The 20755-nt window shown below is 50.4% G+C and overlaps 2 pseudogenes across 2 annotated transcripts; both read left to right on the top strand.

Annotated features, from left to right (window-relative positions):
- Positions 1-5842: 5842 nt before the first annotated feature.
- LOC103648192 (acetyl-CoA carboxylase 1) lies at positions 5843-19172 on the top strand (annotated as a pseudogene). The gene is made up of 5 exons (NR_163425.1): positions 5843-5995; positions 18332-18406; positions 18509-18565; positions 18654-18758; positions 19086-19172. The product of NR_163425.1 is annotated as an acetyl-CoA carboxylase 1 (transcript).
- Positions 19173-20117: 945 nt separating this feature from the next.
- Positions 20118-20421, top strand: LOC109944631 (alpha-galactosidase pseudogene; annotated as a pseudogene). Its single transcript, NR_163468.1, has 2 exons — positions 20118-20175; positions 20383-20421. The product of NR_163468.1 is annotated as an alpha-galactosidase pseudogene (transcript).
- The last annotated feature ends 334 nt before the right edge of the window (positions 20422-20755 follow it).

Raw genomic sequence — 20755 nt, forward strand, 5'->3', positions numbered from 1 at the left:
ACCGCGAGCGTCGAGGCGTCGGACCCCTAGCTCGATGGCGATCTGCAATCCGTTGACCAGAGCTTCGTACTCAGCCACATTGTTGGATGCCGGGAAATGGAGGCGTAGCACATAGCGTATGTGCTTCCCGAGGGGCGAGATGAAGAGTAGGCCTGCGCCGGCTCCCGTCTTCATCAACGACCCGTCGAAAAACATGGTCCAGAGCTCCGGTTGGATCGGAGCCATCGGTAGCTGGGTGTCGACCCATTCGGCCACGAAGTCCGCCAAGACCTGGGACTTGATGGCCTTCCGAGGGGCGAACGAGATTGTCTCGCCCATGATTTCCACCGCCCACTTTGCAATCCTACCCGAGGCCTCTCGGCACTGGATGATCTCCCCCAGGGGGAAGGATGACACCACAGTTACCGGATGAGACTCGAAGTAGTGTCGCAACTTCCGCCGTGTCAGGATCACCGCATACAGCAGCTTCTGAACTTGTGGGTAGCGGATCTTGGTTTCGGACAGTACCTCGCTGACGAAGTAAACTGGCCTCTGAACGGGCAATGCATGCTCCTCTTCTTGCCTCTCGACCACAATCGCGGCGCTAACCACCTGAGTGGTCGCGGCGACGTAGACCAAGAGGGCTTCTCCGGCAGCTGGGGGCACCAAGATAGGCGCCTTCGTGAGGAGCGCCTTCAGGTTCCCGAGGGCTTCCTCGGCCTCAGGGGTCCAAGTGAAGCACTCGGCCTTCCTCAAGAGGCGGTACAGAGGTAGACCTCTTTCGCCGAGGCGTGAGATGAAGCGGCTTAGAGCCGCGAGACATCCCATGACCCTCTGTACGCCTTTCAAGTCCTTGATGGGCCCCATGCTGGTGATGGCTGCGATCTTCTCTGGGTTGGCTTCGATGCCCCGCTCGGAGACGATGAGCCCCAAGAGCATGCCTCGGGGCACCCTGAAGACACACTTCTCGGGATTGAGTTTGACGCCTTTCGCCTTGAGACATCGGAATGTCACTTCAAGGTCGGAAAGGAGGTTGGAGGCTTTCCTCGTCTTGACTACGATGTCATCAACATAGGCCTCGACCGTGCGGCCGATGTGTTCGCCGAACACATGGTTCATGCACCGCTGGTACGTCGCACCCGCATTCCTCAAACCGAACGGCATGCTGACATAGCAGTACATGCCGAAGGGTGTGATGAAAGAAGTCGCGAGCTGGTCGGACTCTTTCATCCTGATTTGGTGATACCCTGAGTAGGCATCGAGGAAAGACAGAGTTTCGCACCCAGCAGTGGAATCCACGATTTGATCGATGCGAGGCAGAGGGTAGGGAACCTTCGGACATGCTTTGTTTAGACCAGTGTAGTCTACACACATCCGCCATTTCCCCCCTTTCTTTCTCACAAGCACAGGGTTGGCAAGCCATTCGGGATGGAATACCTCTTTGATGAACCCTGCCGCCATTAGCTTGTGGATCTCCTCGCCTATGGCTCTGCGCTTCTCCTCGTTGAATCGGCGCAGAGGCTGCTTGACGGGTCGGGCTCCGGCTCGGATGTCCAGCGAGTGCTCGGCGACATCCCTCGGTATGCCGGGCATGTCCGAGGGACTCCACGCGAAGACGTCGGCGTTCGCGCGGAGAAAGTCGACGAGCACTGCTTCCTATTTAGGTTCGAGCCTAGAGCCGATCCGGATCTGCTTGGAGGCGTCGCCGCTGAGGTTGAGGGGGACGGACTTAACCGTCTCCACTGGCTCAAAGTTGTCGGCATGTCGCTCCACGTCTGGCACCTCCTTAAAGAGGCTCTCCAGGTCGGCGATGAGGGCATCGGACTCGGCGAGGGCCTCGGCGTACTCCACGCACTCCACGTCGCATTCGAACGCGTGTTTGTACGTGGGGTCGACGGTGATGACCTCGTTGGGGCCCGACATCTTGAGCTTCAGGTAGGTGTAGTTGGGGACGGCCATGAACTTCGCGTAGCATGGTCTTCCCAGTACCGCGTGGTAGGTTCCTCGGAACCCGACCACCTCGAACGTCAGGGTCTCCCTTCGGAAGTTGGAGGGTGTTCCGAAGCAGACGGGAAGGTCGAGTTGTCCGAGGGGCTGGACGCGCTTCCTGGGAATGATCCCATGGAAGGGCGCAGCGCCCGCCCGGACGGAGGACAGATCGACACGCAGGAGCCCGAGGGTCGCGGCGTAGATGATGTTGAGGCTGTTGCCTCCGTCCATGAGGACTTTGGTGAGCCTGACGTCGCCGATGACGGGGTCGACGACGAGCGGGTATTTTCCCGGGCTCGGCACATGGTCGGGGTGGTCGGCTCGGTCGAAAGTGATGGGCTTGTCGGACCAGTCTAGATAGACTGGCGCCGCCACCTTCACCGAGCAGACCTCCCGGCGCTCTTGCTTGCGGTGCCGAGCCGAGGCATTCGCCGCTTGCCCACCGTAGATCATGAAGCAGTCGTGGACCTCGGGGAACTCTCCTGCTTGGTGATCTTCCTTCTTATCAGCGTCGTGGGCCCTGCCACCCTCCGCGGGTGGCTCGGCCCTGTGGAAGTGGCGCCGAAGCATGACGCACTCCTCAAGGGTGTGCTTGACGGGCCCCTGGTGATAGGGGCACGGCTCCTTGAGCATTTTGTCGAAGAGGTTGACACCTCCGGGGGGTTTCCGAGGGTTTTTGTACTCGGCGGCGGCGACAAGGTCCGCGTCGGCGGCGTCGCGTTTCGCTTGCGACTTCTTCTTGCCCTTCTTCTTGGCGCCGCGCTGAGTTGACGCCTCGGGGGCATCTTCTGATGGGCGGCCCTGGGGCTGCTTGTCCTTTCGGAAGATAGCCTCGACCGCTTCCTGGCCGGAGGCGAACTTGGTGGCGATGTCCATCAGCTCGCTCGCCCTGGTGGGGGTCTTGCGACCCAGCTTGCTCACTAGGTCGCGGCAGGTGGTGCCAGCGAGGAACGCGCCGATGACATCCGAGCCGGTGATGTTGGGCAGCTCGGTGCGCTGCTTCGAGAATCGCCGGATGTAGTCCTGGAGAGACTCTCCCGGCTGCTGTCGGCAGCTTCGGAGGTCCCAGGAATTCCCGGGGCGCACGTACGTGCCCTGGAAATTGCCGACGAAAGCTTGGACCGGGTCGTCCCAGTTGGAGATCTGCCCCGGAGGCAGGTGCTCCAACCAGGCGCGAGCGGTGTCAGAGAGGAACAGGGGGAGGTTGCGGATGATGAGGTTGTCATCGTCCGTTCCACCCAGTTGGCAGGCCAGACGGTAGTCCGCGAGCCATAGTTCCGGTCTCGTCTCCCCCGAGTACTTTGTGATAGTAGTCGGGGGTCAGAACCGGGTCGGGAACGGCGCCCGTCGGATGGCCCGGCTGAAGGCCTGCGGACCGGGTGGTTCAGGCGAGGGACTCCGATCCTCCCCGCTGTCGTAGCGTCCCCCACGCCTGGGGTGGTAGCCTCGGCGCACCCTCTCGTCGAGGTGGGCCCGACGGTCACGGTGATGGTGCTCGTTGCCGAGGCGACCCGGGGCCGCAGGCGCGGTGTTGCGCGTGCGCCCGGTGTAGACCGAGGCTTCCCACATGAATCGGGAAGTCGCGGCATGAGGTTCTGAGGGGTACCCCTACCTTCGGGAGGCAGAGCTCTCGACCCGTCGGACCGCGGCGCCTTCCAGGAGATTCTTGAGCTCTCCCTGGATTCGCCGCCCCTCGGTGGTTGATGGCTCCGGCATCGCGTGGAGGAGCATTGCTGCTGCTGCCAGGTTCTGGCCGACCCCACTAGATGCGGGTGGTGGCCTGACCCTGACGTCGTCGGCGATGCGGTGCTGGAAGCCCTGGGGTAGATGACGTATTTCTCCGGCCAGAGGCTGGCCCGCCCATGCCTGCCCGACGTCCCGGCGGATCGGCTCAAGCGCTCCTGCTCCCTCGTCGAGCCTGGCCTGCACCTCGCGGATTTGCTCGAGCTGTGGGTCATGGCCCCCTGCCTGAACGGGGACCACAGCTAGCTCCCATGGGATGTCAACGCGAGGCACCGGCCTAGGGAGATCACCGTCCTCCGGCATGCCGAGATGGTTGCCTTCGGAGGGACCCCCCAGATCGACGTGGAAGCATTCGCGACTTGGGCCGCAGTCCTCGTCGCCGAGGCTAGGGGTGGAAACGAGCCGAGCCGAGCTCGGCTCGGCTCGGCTCGGTCCGGCTCGGTGTATGTACGAGCCGAGCTAGGCTCGGCTCGGTAATGGCGCGAGCTACAGAAACCGGCTCGGCTCGGCTCGGTACCGGCTCGCGAGCCAGCTCGGCCGGCTCGCGAGCCTCGCCCGCCCAGTGTCTGCCAGGTCCGGTTTACCCACATGAGATCAGACAATAACAAAGAAAAATTGCAGCAACCACAGCCCATTATATTATTTCAATACAATCTGAAATTTACAGACAGAGACCATGATATAACACCAAAAGTGTAGCTCATAATTCCAAAAAAGCATCCAAAAGACAGGATCAATGCACCAAAGATTATAGCATGCAGCAACAAGAACATTCCATAAACACTATAATTAGCACAGCAGCTTGTTAAGCTTGCTGGCTTGCTCCTGCAGTGCGCCAAATAAACACTATAATTAGCACAGCAGCAGCACTTCAGTCTTCAGAGTTCAGACTTAAGTACTGAATATACAACCACATAGTTGCTGGCTTGCTGCCAGGAGCCCAGGACTGCTGCCTTGTTTTTGCTGGTTGCACTTGCACATTGCACTAGCACTAGCACCTGAATACCTGATCAAGAAACACAATAAACAACCACATATGACATATAAGCATTTTACTAACCATTTATAAGTACTTAATATAAGTATTGAATTGCAATGTATATTACTAGTTGCTCTCCACAAAGCTTTTTGGAAATGAGATAGTCTCCATGTCATCCTCATCAGGTACCTGTTAAAAAAAATACAAGCTCCAATCAAAATCTGCAAAAAAAAGAGAAATCAACTCTAAGAATTAGTAAACTATCAACTTACCACATATGTGCTTCCATCATGTGCACCTCTAATCCAGCTAGAGGAGCATACCAATGCCTCCACCATAGAAGGGCTTAGAGAACTCCGATAGTCATCTAAAGTTCTACCCCCAGTACTGAAAGTAGATTCTGAAGACACGGATGTTGCTGGAACAGTTAAAAACTTCTTTGCCATCCTTGATACAACTGGAAACCTATGTGAATTGACCTTCCACCAGCTTAACAAATCAAACTCCTTATCCGATAGACTCACATTTGTCTCATCCAAATAAATGAGCAACTCACTCTTTGATGGGTTTGCTTCAGTAGATGATAAAAATGATTGGAATTCACATGATGCAGAAGGCAAACTACAAATTCTTTCAATTGCTAATGAGGAGGAAGCACTAGATTTACTTTGAGCAGCTTTTCTCTCTCTATATTGCAACTCACAATCTTCATACAACTTTTCCAACTCACATCGAACATCATCTATCTCAAATCTAACTTGGTCACCATCAAAGATCTTACCAAAGCACCACTCGATATATCTCATCTTATACCTTGGATCTAGAATTGTAGCAATCACCATAACAAATGAGTACATACTAACAACTATAAAGAACTTAATAAATAGATAAATGAAGCAAACAACTTGGTTGTTGCATGACCCCTGAGTTAGATAAATGATCAGATAACCTACGCTTTACAGTTGGCTAGTATTGGCTAGTATTGGACCCTTACTGTTGTCTGTTGAGAACCAGAAAAAAGTCATTGTCATTGATATGGACGGGGACAGCTACCAGTTAAACACATATATGCATACGGGCATACCTGAACGGCTGAACGGCTGAACCTGACGCAGTGACGCTGGACGGCGGACGCTGGAGGCCTGGAGCTGGATGCCTGGTCGCCTGGACGCGGACGCGGTCACGCGGCGACTCACGCGGATGCCGGCCGGACGCTGGACGCCTGGACGCGGCCACGCGGGTGGCCGCCTGAGCGCCTCCGCCGCTCCGCGCCTGGGCGGGTTCGAGGACTCGAGGTCCGTGGCGGTCTGGCGGACTACAGGTGGTCGGCCGTCGGGGCGTCGGGCACTCGGGCTCGGGTGGTCGCCTGGTCGGCCGTCGGCACGAGGAGTCGACGAAGGTACACGGGCACACGGCGCACGGAGGCCGGGCGGCGCCACGACCACGAACCAACGCTCGGAGTCGGGTACTCGGGTGGTTACTGCCTTACTGGTTAGGGACCTAGGGTTTAGGGAATCCTTGACTCCTTGTTGGGCCTCACTGTTGGGCTGGGCGTATGGGCCATTCTGCCAAAGGCTGGTTGGCCGGCTCGCGAGCGGCTCGCGAGCTCGCCCGAGCTAGCTCGGCTCGGCTCGCCCTTTGCCCGAGCTGAGAAATGCGGCTCGGCTCGGCTCGGCAGCGGCTCGCGAGCCGGCCCGAGCCGAGCCGAGCCAGGCCGAGCTCGAGCCAGCTCGTCGAGCCCGAGCTTTTTTTCCAGGCCTAGCCGAGGCTACGGCTAGCGTCGGAACAGTCGGAGAGGCAGTAGTCACATGCGGTCATGAAGTCCCGCACGGCACTGGGGTTGCCAAGTCCAGAGAAATCCCAACAGAAGCTGGGCTCGTCATCTTCCTCGGACCCAGAGGGCCCGTAGGTCGAGACGTCCGTCAGCCGGTCCCAAGGTGACCGCATACGAAACCCCAAAGGGTTTGGACTCGCCTCTACGAGAACGCCCGCCAAAGTGAAGTCGCTAGGCGGGTTGAGGCCGAATCCAAATGACGTGGGATGAGAATTGAAAGGGAATTAGGCTTACACCTAGTCCCTAATTAATTTTGGTGGTTGAATTGCCCAACACAAATAATTGGACTAACTAGTTTGCCCAAGTGTATAGATTATACAGGTGTAAAAGGTTCACACTCAGCCAATAAAAAGACCAAGTTTTGGATTCAACAAAGGAGCTAAGTGGCAACCGAAGGCCCTCTGGTCTGGGAACACCGGACTGTCCGGTGTACACCGGACAGTGTCCGGTGCACCACCGGACAGTGTCCGGTGCACCAGAGGACTCCAACTCAAACTCGCCACCTTCGGGAATTTCCAGAGGCGACTCCGCTATAATTCACCGGACTGTCCGGTGTACACCGGACAATGTCCGGTGCGCCAAGGAGGAGCAGCCTCAGGAACTCGCCAGCTTTGGGAAACTCCAACGGCTTGTCCGCTAAAATTCACCGGACTGTCCGGTGTGCACCGGACTGTCCGGTGCGACTCCGGAGCAACGACTATCTCCGCGCCAACGGCTACCTGCAGAGCAATAAATGCGCGCGCAGCGCGCGCAGAAGTCAGGCGCGCCCATACTGGCACACCGGACAGCAAACAGTACATGTCCGGTGTGCACCGGACACCCAGGCGGGCCCACAAGTCAGAAGCTCCAACGGTCAGAATCCAACGGAAGTGATGACGTGGCAGGGGGCACCGGACTGTCCGGTGTGCACCGGACTGTCTGGTGTGCCATCGAACAGACAGCCTCCCAACGGCCACTTTTGGTGGTTGGGGCTATAAATACCCCAACCACCCCACCATTCATTGCATCCAAGTTTTCCACTTCTCAACTACTACAAGAGCTCTAGCATTCAATTCTAGACACACCAAAGAGATCAAATCCTCTCCAAATTCCACACAACGCCATAGTGATTAGAGAGAGAGATTTGCTTGTGTTCTTTCGAGCTCTTGCGCTTGGATTGCTTTCTTCCTTCTTGATTCTTTCCTTGCGATCAAACTCACTTGTAAATTGAGACAAGAGACACCAAACTTGTGGTGGTCCTTGTGGGAACTTTGTGTTCCAAGTGATTGAGAAGAGAAAGCTCACTCGATCCGTGGATCGTTTGAGAGAGGGAAGGGTTGAAAGAGACCCGGCCTTTGTGGCCTCCTCAACGGGGAGTAGGTTTGCAAGAACCGAACCTCGGTAAAACAAATCTCCGTGTCTCACTTGCTTATTCGCTTGGGATTTGTTTTGCGCCCTCTCTTGCGGACTCGTTTCTTTATTACTAACGCTAACCCGGCTTGTAGTTGTGTTTATATTTGTAAATTTCAGTTTCGCCCTATTCACCCCCCTCTAGGCGACTTTCAATTGGTATCAGAACCCGGTGCTTCATTAGAGCCTAACCGCTCGAAGTGATGTCGGGAGATCACGCCAAGAAGGAGATGGAGACCGGCGAAAAGCCCACTACAAGCCACGGGAGCACTTCATCGGAAGAGTCCCGCACCAAAAGGAAGGAGAAGAAGAAGATCTCCTCCAACAAAGGGAAGGAGAAGAAATCTTCTTCTCACCACAAAGAGAAGAAGGAAAAATCTTCTTCCCACAAGTCGCATCGGAAAGGTGACAAGCACAAGAGGATGAGGAAGGTGGTCTACTACGAGACCGACACTTCATCAACATCGACCTCCGACTCCGATGCACCCTCCGTAACTTCTAAACGCCAAGAGCGTAAGAAGTTTAGTAAGATTCCCCTACATTATCCCCGCATTTCTAAACATGCACATTTACTTTCCGTCCCATTAGGCAAACCACCAACTTTTGATGGTGAAGATTATGCTAGGTGGAGTGATTTAATGCGATTTCATCTAACCTCACTCCACAAAAGTATATGGGATGTTGTTGAGATTGGTGCACAGGTACCATCCGTAGGGGATGAAGACTATGATGAGGATGAGGTGGCCCAAATCGAGCACTTCAACTGTCAAGCAACGACAATACTCCTCGCCTCTTTAAGTAGAGAGGAGTATAACAAGGTTCAAGAGTTGAAGAGCGCCAAGGAGATTTGGGATGTGCTCAAAACCGCGCACGAGGGAGATGAGCTTACAAAGATCACCAAGCGGGAAACGATCGAGGGGGAGCTCGGTCGCTTCCGGCTTCGCAAAGGGGAAGAGCCACAACACATGTACAACCGGCTCAAGACCTTGGTGAACCAAGTGCGCAACCTCGGGAGCGTAAAGTGGGACGACCACGAAATGGTTAAGGTTATTCTAAGATCTCTTATTTTCCTTAACCCTACTCAAGTTCAATTAATTCGTGGTAATCCAAGATATACTAAAATGACCCCCGAGGAAGTAATCGGGCATTTTGTAAGTTTTGAGTGCATGATCGAAGGCTCAAGGAAGATCAATGAGCTTGATGATCCATCTACATCCGAAGCTCAACCCGTCGCATTCAAGGCGACGGAAGAAAAGAAGGAGAAGTCTACCCCAAGTCGACAACCAATAGACGCCTCCAAGCTCGACAATGAGGAAATGGCGCTCGTCATCAAGAGCTTCCGCCAAATCCTCAAGCAAAGGAGAGGGAAAGACTACAAGTCCCGCTCCAAGAAGGTTTGCTACAAGTGTGGTAAGCCCGGTCACTTTATTGCAAAATGTCCATTATCAAGTGACAGTGACAGGGATAACGACAAGAAGGGCAAGAGGAGAGAAAAGAAGAGGTACTACAAAAAGAAGGGCGGCGATGCCCATGTTTGTCGGGAATGGGACTCCGACGAAAGCTCAAGCGACTCCTCCAACGACGAGGACGCCGCCAACATCGCCGTCACCAAGGGACTTCTCTTCCCCAACGTCGGCCACAAGTGCCTCATGGCAAAGGACGGCAAAAAGAAGGTAAAATCAAGATCCTCCACTAAATATGAAACCTCTAGTGATGATAATGCTAGTGATGAGGAAGATAATTTGCGTATCCTTTTTGCCAACCTTAACATGGAACAAAAAGAAAAATTAAATGAATTAATTAGTGCTATTCATGAAAAGGATGACCTTTTGGATTCCCAAGAGGATTGTCTAATTAAAGAAAACATGAAACATGTTAAGGTTAAAAATGCTTATGCTCTAGAAATAGAAAAATGTCAAAAGCTATCTAGTGAGCTAAGCACTTGCCGTGAGATGATTGACAACCTTAGGAATGAAAATGCTAGTTTAAATGCTAAGGTTGATTCACATATTTGTAATGTTTCAATTCCCAATCCTAGAGATAATAATGATGATTTGCTTGCTAGGATTGAAGAATTAAACATTTCTCTTGCTAGCCTTAAAGTAGAAAATGAAAATTTAATTGCTAAGGCTAAAGAACTAGATGTTTGCAATGCTACCATTTCCAATCTTAGAGATAAAAATGATATTCTTCATGCTAAGATTGTTGAACTTAATTCTTGCAAACCCTCTACATCTATTGTTGAGCATGTATCTATTTGTACTAGATGTAGAGATGTTGATATTAATGCTATTCATGATCATATGGCTTTAATTAAACAACAAAATGATCACATAGCAAAACTAGATGCTAAAATTGCCGAGCACAACTTAGAAAATGAGAAATTTAAATTTGCTCGTAGCATGCTTTATAATGGGAGACGCCCGGGCATCAAGGATGGCATTGGCTTCCAAAGGGGAGACAATGTCAAAATTAATGCCCCTCCCAAAAGATTGTCCAACTTTGTTAAGGGCAAGGCTCCCATGCCTCAGGATAACGAGGGTTACATTTTATACCCTGCCGGTTATCCCGAGAGTAAAATTAGGAGAATTCATTCTAGGAAGTCTCACTCTGGCCCTAATCATGCTTTCATGTATAAGGGTGAGACATCTAGCTCTAGGCAACCAACCCATGCTAAGTTGCCTAGAAAGAAAACTCCGAGTGCATCAAATGATCATAATATTTCATTTAAAACTTTTGATGCATCTTATGTTTTGACTAACAAATCCGGCAAGGTAGTTGCCAAATATGTTGGGGGCAAGCACAAGGGGTCAAAGACTTGTGTTTGGGTACCCAAAGTTCTTGTGTCTAATGCCAAAGGACCCAAAACCATTTGGGTACCTAAAGTCAAGAACTAAACTTGTTTTGTAGGTTTATGCATCCGGAGGCTCAAGTTGGATACTCGACAGCGGGTGCACAAACCACATGACTGGGGAGAAAAAGATGTTCTCCTCATATGAGAAAAACCAAGATCCCCAACGAGCGATCACATTCGGGGATGGAAATCAAGGGTTGGTCAAAGGTTTGGGTAAAATTGCTATATCTCCGGACCATTCCATTTCCAACGTTTTTCTTGTTGATTCTTTAGATTACAATTTGCTTTCTGTATCTCAATTATGTCAAATGGGCTACAACTGTCTATTCACTGATGTAGGTGTCACTGTCTTTAGAAGAAGTGATGATTCAATAGCATTTAAGGGAGTGTTAGAGGGTCAGCTATACTTGGTAGATTTTGATAGAGCTGAACTCGACACTTGCTTAATTGCTAAGACTAACATGGGTTGGCTCTGGCACCGCCGACTAGCTCATGTTGGGATGAAGAATCTTCATAAGCTTCTAAAGGGAGAACACATTTTAGGACTAACAAATGTTCATTTTGAGAAAGACAGGATTTGTAGCGCATGCCAAGCAGGAAAGCAAGTTGGCACTCATCATCCGCATAAGAACATAATGACGACCGACAGGCCACTGGAGCTCCTACACATGGATCTATTCGGCCCGATCGCTTACATAAGCATCGGCGGGAGTAAGTACTGTCTAGTTATTGTGGATGATTATTCTCGCTTCACTTGGGTATTCTTTCTACAGGAAAAATCTCAAACCCAAGAGACCTTAAAGGGATTCTTGAGACGGGCTCAAAATGAGTTTGGCTTAAGGATCAAGAAAATAAGAAGCGACAACGGAACGGAGTTCAAGAACTCTCAAATTGAAGGCTTCCTTGAGGAGGAGGGCATCAAGCATGAGTTCTCTTCTCCCTACACACCTCAACAAAATGGTGTAGTGGAGAGGAAGAATAGAACTCTATTGGACATGGCAAGGACCATGCTTGATGAATACAAGACTTCAGATCGGTTTTGGGCCGAGGCGGTCAACACCGCCTGCTACGCCATCAACCGGTTGTATCTACACCAAATCCTCAAGAAGACATCATATGAACTCCTAACCGGTAAAAAGCCAATATTTCATATTTTAGAGTCTTTGGTAGCAAATGCTTTATACTTGTTAAAAGAGGTAGAAAATCTAAATTTGCTCCTAAGACTGTAGAAGGCTTTTTACTAGGATATGATTCAAACACAAGGGCATATAGAGTCTTTAACAAGTCCTCGGGACTAGTTGAAGTTTCTTGTGACGTTGTGTTTGATGAGACTAACGGCTCTCAAGTAGAGCAAGTTGATCTTGATGAGATAGGTGAAGAAGAGGCTCCATGCATCGCGCTAAGGAACATGTCCATTGGGGATGTGTGTCCTAAGGAATCCGAAGAGCCTCCAAATGCACAAGATCAACCATCCTCCTCCACGCAAGCGTCTCCACCGACTCAAAATGAGGATGAAGCTCAAGTTGATGAAATAGAAGATCAAGCAAATGAGCCACCTCAAGATGATGGCATTGATCAAGGGGGAGATGCAAATGAGGAAGACAAGGAGGATGAGGAACAAAGGCCGCCACACCCAAGAGTCCACCAAGCAATCCAACGAGATCACCCCGTCGACACCATCCTCGGCGACATTCATAAGGGGGAACCAAATGGGTCTTCCGCAACAAGCAAGATGAGCATGGTGTGGTGACAAGGAACAAAGCTCGACTTGTGGCCAAGGGATACTCCCAAGTCGAAGGTTTGGATTTCGATGAAACCTATGCACCCGTAGCTAGGCTTGAGTCAATTCGCATAATATTGGCCTATGCTACTTACCATGGCTTTAAGCTTTATCAAATGAACGTGAAAAGTGCCTTCCTCAATGGACCAATCAAGGAGGAGGTCTATGTTGAGCAACCTCCCGGCTTTGAAGACAGTGAGTATCCTAACCATGTCTATAAGCTCTCTAAGGCGCTTTATGGGCTCAAGCAAGCCCCAAGAGCATGGTATGAATGCCTTAGAGATTTTCTTATTGCAAATGGATTCAAAGTCGGTAAAGCCGATCCTACACTCTTTACTAAAACTCTTGAAAATGACTTGTTTGTATGCCAAATTTATGTTGATGATATTATATTTGGGTCTACTAACGAGTCTACATGTGAAGAGTTTAGTAGGATTATGACACAGAAATTCGAGATGTCTATGATGGGGGAGTTGAAGTATTTTCTAGGATTCCAAGTCAAACAACTCCAAGAGGGCACCTTCATCAGCCAAACGAAGTACACTCAAGACATTCTAACCAAGTTTGGGATGAAGGATGCCAAACCCATCAAGACGCCCATGGGAACTAATGGGCATCTCGACCTCGACACAGGAGGTAAGTCCCTGGATCAAAAGGTATACCGGTCGATGATAGGTTCTTTACTCTATTTATGTGCATCTCGACCGGATATTATGCTTTCCGTTTGCATGTGTGCAAGATTCCAAGCCGACCCTAAGGAAGCTCACCTTACGGCCGTAAAACGAATCTTGAGATATTTGGCTTATACTCCTAAGTTTGGGCTTTGGTACCCTCGTGGATCCACATTTGATTTGATTGGTTATTCGGATGCCGATTGGGCGGGGTGCAAAATCAATAGGAAGAGCACATCGGGGACTTGCCAGTTCTTGGGAAGATCCTTGGTGTCTTGGGCTTCAAAGAAGCAAAATTCGGTCGCTCTTTCCACCGCCGAAGCCGAGTATATTGCCGCAGGACATTGTTGCGCGCAATTGCTTTGGATGAGGCAAACCCTGCGGGACTACGGTTACAAATTAACCAAAGTCCCTTTGCTATGTGATAATGAAAGTGCAATCAAAATGGCCGACAATCCCGTCGAGCATAGCCGCACTAAACACATAGCCATTCGGTATCACTTTTTGAGGGATCACCAACAAAAGGAAGATATCGAGATTTCTTACATTAATACTAAAGATCAATTAGCCGATATCTTTACCAAGCCTCTTGATGAATAATCCTTTAACAAACTTAGGCATGAGCTCAATATTCTTGATTCTAGGAACTTCTTTTGATAAATTGCACACATAGCTCATTCATATACCTTTGATCATATCTCTTTCGTATGCTATGACTAATATGTTTTCAAGTCTATTTCAAACCAAGTCATAGGTGTATTGAAAGGGAATTGGAGTCTTCGGCGAAGACAAAAAGGCTTCCACTCCGTAACTCATCCCTCGCCGTCACTCCACGCAACTCTCCATTCTCGGGGGAGACAAGCATGAGCATCAAAGAAAAGGACTTTGGGGAGAAAGTAAGAGCCCAAAGCTAAAAGATCGGACTTCGTCTTTGGTATAATCTTAACTCATTTACTTATGACCAAAGGGGAAGAAAGCACTTCGAGGGCTCTAATGATTCCGTTTTTGGCGATTCATGCCAAAGGGGGAGAAAGTAAGAGCCCAAAGCAAAAGGACCGCACCACCACCAATTTCAAAAACTTAGTGTTGAATATTTTCAATTAGTATCCTATTGTGTTCAAAAGGGGGAGAAAATAGTATTTCTAAAATGACATATCAAAAACCCTCTTGAACACTAAGAGGAGGATCTCATTTAGGGGGAGTTTTGTTTAGTCAAAGGAAAAGCATTTGAAATAGGGGGAGAAAACTTCAAATCTTGAAAATGCTTTGCAAAATCTTATTCATTTACCTTTGACTATTTGCAAAAGAACTTTGAAAAGGATTTACAAAATAGTTTGCAAAAACAAAACATGTGGTGCAAGCGTGGTCCAAAATGTTATAAGAAAGAAACAATCCATGCACATCTTGTAAGTATTTATATTGGCTCAATTCCAAGCAACCTTTACACTTACATTACGCAAACTAGTTCAATTATGCACTTCTATATTTGCTTTGGTTTGTGTTGGCATCAATCACCAAAAAGGGGGAGATTGAAAGGGAATTAGGCTTACACCTAGTCCCTAATTAATTTTGGTGGTTGAATTGCCCAACACAAATAATTGGACTAACTAGTTTGCCCAAGTGTATAGATTATACAGGTGTAAAAGGTTCACACTCAGCCAATAAAAAGACCAAGTTTTGGATTCAACAAAGGAGCTAAGTGGCAACCGAAGGCCCTCTGGTCTGGGAACACCGGACTGTCCGGTGTACACCGGACAGTGTCCGGTGCACCACCGGACAGTGTCCGGTGCACCAGAGGACTCCAACTCAAACTCGCCACCTTCGGGAATTTCCAGAGGTGACTCCGCTATAATTCACCGGACTGTCCGGTGTACACCGGACAGTGTCCGGTGCGCCAAGGAGGAGCAGCCTCAGGAACTCGCCAGCTTCGGGAAACTCCAACGGCTTGTCCGCTAAAATTCACCGGACTGTCCGGTGTGCACCGGACTGTCCGGTGCGACTCCGGAGCAACGACTATCTCCGCGCCAACGGCTACCTGCAGAGCAATAAATGCGCGCGCAGCGCGCGCAGAAGTCAGGCGCGCCCATACTGGCACACCGGACAGCAAACAGTACATGTCCGGTGTGCACCGGACACCCAGGCGGGCCCACAAGTCAGAAGCTCCAACGGTCAGAATCCAACGGCAGTGATGACGTGGCAGGGGGCACCGGACTGTCCGGTGTGCCATCGAACAGACAGCCTCCCAACGGCCACTTTTGGTGGTTGGGGCTATAAATACCCCAACCACCCCACCATTCATTGCATCCAAGTTTTCCACTTCTCAACTACTACAAGAGCTCTAGCATTCAATTCTAGACACACCAAAGAGATCAAATCCTCTCCAAATTCCACACAACGCCATAGTGATTAGAGAGAGAGATTTGCTTGTGTTCTTTCGAGCTCTTGCGCTTGGATTGCTTTCTTCCTTCTTGATTCTTTCCTTGCGATCAAACTCACTTGTAAATTGAGACAAGAGACACCAAACTTGTGGTGGTCCTTGTGGGAACTTTGTGTTCCAAGTGATTGAGAAGAGAAAGCTCACTCGATCCGTGGATCGTTTGAGAGAGGGAAGGGTTGAAAGAGACCCGGCCTTTGTGGCCTCCTCAACGGGGAGTAGGTTTGCAAGAACCGAACCTCGGTAAAACAAATCTCCGTGTCTCACTTGCTTATTCGCTTGGGATTTGTTTTGCGCCCTCTCTTGCGGACTCGTTTCTTTATTACTAACGCTAACCCGGCTTGTAGTTGTGTTTATATTTGTAAATTTCAGTTTCGCCCTATTCACCCCCCCTCTAGGCGACTTTCAAGAATCGGTCGGTACCTCTTGGTCGACGGGCGGTGATGAAGTCACGTCGGGGACTGAATGCACCGTCGTCTCAGGTACGAGGGTGACGTCCAGCAAGCTTTTCGCGAGCGTGCTGGCGTCGTCCGCTTGCTCGGGATTGGCGTGTCGCGGGGAGACGACGCTCGTCTTCGTCTCAAGCGCGAAGTCGACACCCGGTGCGCCCCCCGTTGGGGTGCCGGCGCTGTCGACTCGCTCGACAGCCGACGAGGCGCTGCCTCCTGCTCGGCCTTGGTTGCCCCGCCTTCCCCTCCGTCGGCGGAGAAGAGGGCGGGATGAGCTCGAAGGTTGTTCTTCCACCACGCGGGGAAGACGTCGTCGATTCCGCCGCCGGCGGGCGGACTGTCGGCCGCCATTGCCGCTGTCGCCCGACGGTGGAATGAGTATCATGTCGTAGCTGCCGTCGAGGGACATGAACTCAAGACTCCCGAAACGGAGCACCATCCCGGGTTGGAGAGGTTGCTGGAGGCTGCCCATCTGGAGCTTGACGGGAAGCTGTTCGTCAACACGCAACAGGTCCCTACCTGGTGCGCCAACTGTCGGCGTTTCGAGACCGGGGAGTCCCTGAGCCGACGAGTGAATGTCGCCGCGTGCTCCAGCCCAGATGGGTCGAGCACGAGGGCGAGCGCGAAGGGGGGAAAGTGAGGCGGCCGGAGACCGGCGTGAGAGAGGTGAGAATCTCGCGGCCTTCGTGTTCGTCCCGCGCCCAGGTCGGGTACGCTTGTAGTAGTGGGTTACAAGCGTCCACGCGGGAGAGGGAGCGAGCGGCCTCAAGCGAGCGCCTATCTCGGTCCTCGTCCCCGCGCGGCCAACCTTCTCTAAGAGGGCCCTGGTCCTTCCTTTTATAGGCGTAAGGAGAGGATCCAGGTGTACAATGGGGGGTATAGCAGAGTGCTACGTGTCTAGCGGAGGAGAGCTAGTGCCCTAAGTACATGCCGTCGTGGCAGACGGAGAGATTTTGGCACCCAGCTGGTGTGATGTCGTGGCCGTCGGAGGAGCGATGGAGCCTGGCGGAGGGACAGCTGTCGGAGCGGTTGAGTCCTTGCTGACGTCCTCTTGCTTCTGTAAGGGGGCTGAGAGCCGCCGTCGTCACAGAGTATGCGGGGCGCCATCATTGCCTATCTGGCGGAGCGAGCCAGATGGGACGCCGGTCTTGTTCCCTACGGCCCGAGTCAGCTCGGGGTAAGGTGATGATGGCGCCTCCTATTGACGTGGCTGGTCTGCGCCCTAGGTTGGGCGATGTGGAAGCTCCTCCGAAGCCGAGGTCGAGTCTGTCTTCCGTGGCCGAGGTCGAGTCCGAGCCCCTGGGTCGGGCGAGGCGGAGGCCGTCGGCTGAGGCCAGGGCGGAGTCCGAGCCCTGGGGTCGGGCGAAGCGGAGTTCGTCGTCTTCTGGGGCTGAGCCCGAGTCCGAGCCCTGGGTCGGGCAGAGCGGAGTTCGTCGTCTTCCGGGACTTAGCCCGAGTCCGAGCCCTGGGTCGGGCGGAGCAGAGTTCGCCGTCTTCCGGGGCTTAGCCCGAGTCCGAGCCCTGGGTCGGGCGGAGCGGAGTTCGTCGTCTTCCGGGACTTAGCCCGAGTCCGAGCCCTGGGTCGGGCGGAGCGGAGTTCGCCGTCTTCCGGGACTTAGCCCGAGTCCGAGCCCTAGGTCGGGCGGAGCGGAGTTCGCCGTCTTCCGGGACTTAGCCCGAGTCCGAGCCCTGGGTCGGGCGAAGCGGAGCTTCCTATGGTGCCTTCGGCCGGGCCTGACTGCCTGTCAGTCTCACTCTGTCAAGTGGCACCGCAGTCGGAGTGGCGCAGGTGGCGCTGTCCTTCTGTCAGGCCGGTCAGTGGAGCGGCGAAGTGACGGCGGTCACTTCGGCTCTGCCGGCTGGGGGGCGCGCGTCAGGATAAAGGTGTCAGGCCACCTTTGCATTAAATGCTCCTGCGATTTGGTCGGTCGGTGCGGCGATTTGGTCAGGGTTGCTTCTTGGCGAAGACAGGGCCTCGGGCGAGCCGGGAATATATTCGCCGCTGGAGGGGGGCCTCGGGCGAGACGGAAATCCTCCGGGGTCGGCTGCCCTTGTCCGAGGCTAGGCTCGGGCGAGGCGTGATCGAGTCCCTCGAATGGGCTGATCCCTGACTTAATCGCACACATCAGGCCTTTGCAGCTTTATGCTGATGGGGGTTACCAGCTGAGAATTAGGAGCCTTGAGGGTACCCCTAATTATGGTCCCCGACAATTTATTTCTTATTTCATAGGAAGCATCAAGCAGGAGCTCAAGCGTTATTACTAATTATGTTGGTTATCTCAGCAAAGGTCAGATACCACCAAAGGTATAATATATTATATGCTGAAATGCCCTTATTGCAGATTATACCTGTTGTTGTTGGACTTAAAACATCTTGGTAACTGTGTAACTTCTTTCTTCATTGCAGCACATCTCGCTTGTCAATTTAACTGTTACTCTGAACATAGAGGGGAGCAAATACACGGTACTATAGTTCTCTTTACATTTCTGTGCTATCAACTTAGTGACTCACTGTTTTAAGCAACATTAAACGTGATTAAACCTTGCTGTAGATTGAGACAGTAAGGGGTGGACCCCGCAGCTACAAATTAAGAATGAATGGATCAGAAATTGAAACAGAGATACATTCACTGCGAGATGGTGGACTTTTAATGCAGGTAATTTTCCCACCCTATGTCCTTTTTCTATTAAATCGAAAGGGTTTGCATCTAAGTTGGTTAGTTGGTTTAGGTTTGAGTACCACTCCTCAGGTTCTAGGCTAGGGTTAAAAAATCCTCTCATATTTCCCACATTTGCGACATCAGTCGTGGCCGTTCTCACATGGGCTACGATACCACTGTGTACCGGGAGGTGGAGATGGGGGTGGGGTTCTCGATCTGTGTTAAGCTCTTCTTAGTGCAATGCCCACAGGCTGTTTTACCCTCGTAGGTCAAGTTTTTTCTATTAAAAAAATTTCTGATACATCTTTGTCGTAAATTCTTCAGTTGGATGGAAACAGTCATGTAATTTATGCAGAGACAGAGGCTGCTGGTACACGCCTTCTCATTAATAGTAGAACGTGCTTACTATAGGTAAAAATGGCTACAGTTTAATATTTGTACTGTTTCATGTTATGTACTAAAACACAGTAATTTAACATATTTTTAATTGAAACTGAAGATATTGGTTCTAGCAAATTTTTGTGAATCTTGCGTTCATTCGAAGGTCATAAAACATTATATTATTTTTTAAAACCCATACTAAACTTAATGAAAAATATATACAACATAGTGTAGAGAATAGAATTTAGGAATCCATGATACAGCATGGCCCTGAGTCATAAAATTGCTTGAATGTAGATTTATTTCTTCCTCTGCAAGTTCTCTCTTGGCTTTCCCATACTGTGGTGTTCAATGTGTCAAACCATCTAATGTCAGCAACTATTAGTATCCTCAGATTCCAATGACAAAGATATCCCAGTGGCCAGTTGCCTAAGATCTTTCTGAAAGTTCCTCACCATATCGAATTTGACTTGAAGGAATAAGCAGTTTGGATTGTTTGGGCATTTTCAGCAGTCATATTGGGCATTTTCATCTGTCATGTTACTCTCTCCTCTCTTCTCTGATGTCTATGTTGGCACAGGAATAGGGGACCTTTTCTTCCTTCGACATGAGAATAGGTAATAAGCTCGCATGCTGCTATATGCTATCCTCTTCTTCAATACAATATTGAAAACTTGATCATATGACACGTTCTTAGGATGTTATGTTTAGTTTCTACTTTTTGTAGTGTTGGATTGTTTCAACTGGCAATGCACCTTCTGTTCCACTGTTGCTACTTAAGTTTTTTTCTCCTATTACCCTCTAATCTACAGCTAAGGTGATATTACAACTAAAACAATGCTGACCTTACATGTGTACTCATAGGAATATACATTTTGGGTAGACCGGTAGACTGAAACATGGGCTATAATTTGTGTAAAACTATTATTTAGAGGGACCCTAAACCCTTACATGAGTGGTCCGGGCATCGTCCAGATGAATTCTGAAACAATGGAAATACTGAGCAACAAAGAAGTAATTCAAGTAAACCAAGGTATTATTCTGATTCTTCTTTCGGAGAGAACATGTTATCCTGGTTTAGCATCACAGGCTACAAAAATATGTTTTTACATAGCAACTGACAACCTTCTTCTTTTTGTATATAATTTCCCAACATATCTTATATGGCAGAACAATTTAAATTTGTAATGTTCATATAATCACATAAACTGTTGAGTTGCATGTGTTTTATTTTCTGCAGATCCTCTTGGAGTTCAAGGAAGAAAAATTTTAGGACAAGGAAAATATGGATGTCGTGAGGTGATTTTACTGTCCGTTTTCCCACTTGTTGTAGACAATGTTGTAGCCATAGGGTTGTCCTATTGTAAAATATAATTAAGACCACAACGCGTGAGAAAATTCAGTATTGTAGCCTATGCATGATCAACTTAGATTTAGTAATTCTTTTTTATTTGGTAAATGTATAGCCTTTACCCAACCAGCAACAGCCTAGCAATGTGCATGCCTGTAGGTTGTCTGTTTGATGTATTAGGCAAAAGCTTCATGTCGTATTCAATGGGATCCAAATCTGCAGGCAATATTTGATTAAATTTTGCATTCGTGATCAAGTGAAG

This window comes from Zea mays, chromosome 2 (assembly GCF_902167145.1).
Source record: "Zea mays cultivar B73 chromosome 2, Zm-B73-REFERENCE-NAM-5.0, whole genome shotgun sequence".
Lineage (NCBI taxonomy): Eukaryota > Viridiplantae > Streptophyta > Magnoliopsida > Poales > Poaceae > Zea > Zea mays.